We start from the raw sequence: 5,273 nt of genomic DNA on the forward strand, positions 1-5,273 counted from the left end.
ATAATATCTTTGAACCAAGTGTGTTTTAGTAGACCCATCCCCTTCTACTAAAAGAGCCCAATTTAAAATCTGAAATGATAAAACTACTAGAGGAAGAGATAGGAAATGAACTTTAAGGTATAGATTTAAACAAAAACGTTCTGAGCATTACTCCAATAGAACAGGGACTAGCTTCAAAGATGAAAAAACTTGGGTAAAGAACTATTATCAGAGCAAACATACAACCCACAGAATACTAAAAAACTTATCCATTATTTACAAAGCACTGCAAAGAATAAACACACACACACACACACACCAAAACTGTCATCCAAGATATAGGTTAATAAAATAAACAGATAATTCTCAAAAAAACCAAATATTAATGGCCAATGATTTTTTAAGGTGACCAACATTTCTAGTTATTGAATACCATCTCACCTGGGATAGAATACCCATGATCAGGAAATCTGATGTCCTAATGTATGCACTGTAATAAGTCATGGCCATAGTGTGCATTGTCCCATTGTATCAGCCCAAACAGTGAAACTAGAACTTTTCTTTGCAGGGAATGTGGTCCAGAGAGTTTATGTTACGTGTTAAGGTTATAAAAAAACACATATTAAGAAAAACTTAATGCCAGATCTCTGACATTCAAAATGCATATTTAATTAGAAAACGTACATACTTAAAATATTAGACTAGTTAAATGTCTACAAATTGCTTTTTCTTAAAACGTCATTCCATAAACATACTTAAAACTTACTGTTTATTTTCATCCAAATTGTAAACATTGACATAGAGTCATGGAAAAGCTTGGAAATTATGGATTCTACCAAAAACAATTATTTTTTTCTTTGCTTTCATTTCCAGATAATTATCTGTTTCTCAAAATTAGGTGAATATTCTGGTTACTCACATATAATCAAACCCACTGAATTTGAAATGAAAACCAAAAAAACAACAGGGTTGGAGCTAGTAAATATTGAGTACAGTTCTGAGCTTTTACTGAAGGATAATTCTGAAGTGGGAACTCTCCTGAGAGAGTAACTTCAGAGGCAGAATCCTCAGCTTTTTTTCCCCCTGGTAGCTAAAGGTGTTCTGAAGGGAAGATGTTAGTTCCTATGCTCCTATAAAAGCATTTTAAGGAAAAGAGAGTGAATAGGAGGGGCTATGAAGAAATAGATTAATCCAGGCATGACATTTATACGGGGCAGCTAAGCAGACAGTGATAGTAACATTTAAAGAAAATGTGACTCAGTTGTTTGCTTTTTCCAGAGGTCGCCTGTAAGCCAGACATTACAGTTCTAAAATGACATAAGACGACCTCATGAATAATTTGTATTCTAACGTCATGAACTTCAATTACAAAGTTACACAGAATTTCCCAGCACAAAAGCCAGATCTATATTTTGGTCATGTACAAGAGGAAGAGATAAAGGGGAGTACACCACCTGGGGGATCGGAAGGAACAGCAGCTGTGCAGTAGCTGTGCAGTAGGCAGTTGGCATCTTTGAGCCACCTGTGCCATGCTTAGTCTCTTCCAGAGTCCGCCTGTTATTCATGCTTCGTATACTGTTCACTTTACAATGCTCAATCCACAAGGCAACATGAAGTTGTGTTAAAGAAAACTATCCCTGTCTTGAATGCCCAAGTGACAAGTTAAGAATCTTGCTGTTTCTAAAGGCCTTTTCTCAGCTATCCTCTAGAACCAAACCCATTTCAGATGTTTGAGATCTTGGCATCTTAGAGAAATAAATCAAGTGCTTGTTTTTGTAACACAGCCATGTGTTAGGACCCGTCCAGCAGGAAGTGTTTGGAATCCACAAAAGTTCAGAAGTAGACACGGGTCTAATGATAATATGACCTGTTCATGTGCAGAAAGAGAAGTCACATTCCTTCTGTCATTACCATCCATTCCTAACTTCATGACATCTTTCCATTTCAACATACCAAGAAGGTTTAATTGCGACATGACTTGGCTTGGGTAGTTCAGTGGAAATCAAATTTTTGAAGCTCATTTTTGATAGCTCTCAGTTAGTGACTTTTCTCTTGATTCTTATTTTCTTCAGTTGAAATAAAATTTCTCTGTAAAAAATATTTTTTATCACGCTTCAACATTCAACCTTTGTAATACTTCCTTTTAATTTCCCAAGCAAGAAATAAATGAATGCAAGCATAAGATTGTTAGAGAAAATATTTCTTAAGGAGTTTCATTGTCTCCAAAGAAAGTGTTCAAAAACAACATAGTGAGGGCCCTCAAGGGTGCAACCTAAAAAGCTTGTGTACTCTGTTCAACTAAGTCAGGGAGGTGCCAGCAGGAAGGCAAAAGGGGCTTATCTTCTTGAATCCACGGGGATTAAGTTTGCTTCTACACGTGGCTATTTTAAATGTTTAAAAGACTAGTTGTGAAGAAAATGTCTATTTGTCTGTCATTAAATTATTTCAATTTTTTTTCAAAATTTCATTTGGTACCCAGGACTCGGTTTAGGGAAAAAAATAACTGTAAGTATAAAATGTAAAATAAGTGCATCATGTGCCTATGAGAGCAGAATGCGGGGAACCCTTTCAAGTTCACTATGGAAAACTACTCTACATACCTTTTAGGATGAAGAGATTACATGGTTCCCTAGCCAGAGGGTTCTTAGACCTTCCTTTCCTTTGGAGTCTCACTGATCAATAGCTCTAAGAGCTTATGCAAAAGCCTGCAAAGAAACCTTGTTTGAAAGACAAAGTTAAGCAACTTTGAATTTGCAAAAAGTACATGAATGTAATCTAAATAAAAGACCAATGCAAAACAGTGGAAAGATGCAAAGGGGCTAAATTATGTTCCAAGGATGCACATGTTCTGATAATCTTCCATGGTGCAAACTTTGGAGAGAAGGACAGTTGTGGTAATATAAATGATTAAATATTTAGAAAGCAAAATAGTGACTGTTAAGTGACCTTAAGAAGACACTTCCTGTCATTTCTGTAAGACTACACATTAGCCATCTTTTGGGACAGGAAGAATGGAAAGGAAAGGATCGTTCCACACCTTGATTCAGGAAACCAGCCTTTCCTACAATCTTGTAAAATACAGCGTACTACGGTGACTGTTTCAGAGTGTTCATTTGTTCTACTAGTAACATTTTTTTAATAACATCTTCTCATTTTTAATTCTCTAACTTATATTTTGTCTCTTATAAGGTAAATGATCATACTGAATGAAGCAAAGGTGTTTGTCAGCGCTATTTATACTCTTTTTGAAGCAGAGATAAATATTTTAAAAATGCTTTGGCCTACACTGGAAAGACTGAAAATAAAATGTCTAGGAGGCAATTGTCTTAGAAGAATCTAATGTTTTTCTAGCTTTACCTTTTTCCTGTTCTTCGCTCCCTCCCTCCCTCTTTACATAATATGAGTGCTATAACTTCTTGTTCGTGAAGTTTGATGCTTTGTGAGTCTAATAATAGCTCTTTTCTTTCTTTGCACCTTCAAGCTTTTCCCATTGAACTTTTCCAGCTCCAGTGATCAGTTTCTCTATTTAAAGCTATTTGCCTTGCTAAACTAGTTCAGACCTCCTCCTTAAAATGGGTGCTCTTGTCTGGTACTGGAAACTATTTCAGCAGCAGATAACCTTGAAGTCGGGACACATTCAACTGTTTATGCTAAATGCTGTAAAGAAAGCTACAACCCTGTAATTCCTTCCCATATGAGAAGTTAGGTAAAACATTTAAACTAGAAAATGGATTTGCCATATGAACACTTAATGTCTGCAATATATTGTTTGCTTTAAAAAAAATTAGTTGTTATGGAGGAACTGTCCTCACCTGTGTTGAGTTTTTGTATATAGAGCACCTTCTTCAAAACAGAACTTTAGAACCAAAAAAGCTTTTTTTTCAAGTATTACAAAGTTCAAATTCCTCTTTCCTCACTGATTGCAAGGCAGATGCAGAGCGAATATGAACAGAAGTAAAATGTCCCCCAAGTCTGTCTGTAACTCTCCTATTCTACCTCCATCCACAATGGCAGCAACTGTATCTTCACAAATTAAATCATATTTCTATGAAGTTCTTGCGCCTTAGTTTCTTAATAAAGTTCCTACTGCATTTAGCTGTAGAAGACAAGTGGTTTTAAGACCCTACAGCCACGTTAGGGTTAAGTTTTTGTGGCAGGAAAGGAATCAGCCGAGTACAAACACAACTTCCAGAATGAAAATACATAAACTTCATTGGCTTTCTGGTAGCACTGTAAAACTAATACATATTTCCAATTAATACTGAAGAACTGAGGTATATATCTACGTGGTAAAAATACTGAAAATACTTTACATTATTCTATGCTTTGTAATGAAAAATAAATCTTAAGAAGTAAGGTCATTAATTAATGGTTAGGTTTAACAAGAACTGATAAGAGTTTCTCAGATTTTGTTTGTTTGTTTAAGATCCATAATTTTAAAAATACAGTATACATCTCAAGGTTTCCCAAGACAAATGAGTAGTCTTGTTCCAAGCTCTGAAACTTACTGAAGATTTCTGCTTTATTTGGGGGAGGGGGGTGCTTAAAATAATATTCTTTATTCATATAATCCTACAGACTATTGTGTAATTACTATTATGCTAAAGAAATTAAACAAAACAAAAATAAATCTTGTAAAGAGAACCTTATTTATACCCTCTGAGAAGCGGGATTTGTAAAATGATTTGCGAAACCCCTCCCCCACCCCAAATACTGTGAGAAGAAGGCAAAGCAAGCAATGGGTATAAGAATAAAAAAGATGCTGCGCATTGCACAGCAGACTTTTCCTTCTGGAAAATTCTCTCAGTACACGACTTGAGTACTTTTGTGCCTTCCCTTTGCCAGCTGGAGTGATCCGGTGCCTGAACGAATGGCCTCTGCTGGGCTGCAAGCTGCTCACAATACATCCTGGTGAAATAATAGCATGTGATCGCTCTAGTTGGAGCAGTTAATAACTGGTTAAGCAGCATTTCCCTCCAAGGGCTGTGTTCATCGCCCCAAAGCAGTCACTCCCAACCCATCCCATCCCTCCTCCGTCTTTAACAATGCCTCAACTTCCTTCGGATCCCTTGCTCCTATCCCTGAGCAAACGCCAGGACCCTGTATTTGTCCTGTCCTCTTTGCACAAAGCCATCTGCTCCGGCGAAGCCCAAGCCCTCTAATGGGGATAAAAGCGGACGGGAGCGCAGTGGTCTGGCAGGGCCTCCCGGCCGGCAGGTGCGCAACCCCGGCGCGCACAGAGTTAAAGGCATCATCGCAGCCATTAGAGGCAAAGTTGGGCGCCGCGCGAGCCC

This window comes from Microtus pennsylvanicus, chromosome 12, assembly GCF_037038515.1.
Source record: "Microtus pennsylvanicus isolate mMicPen1 chromosome 12, mMicPen1.hap1, whole genome shotgun sequence".
Taxonomy (NCBI): domain Eukaryota; kingdom Metazoa; phylum Chordata; class Mammalia; order Rodentia; family Cricetidae; genus Microtus; species Microtus pennsylvanicus.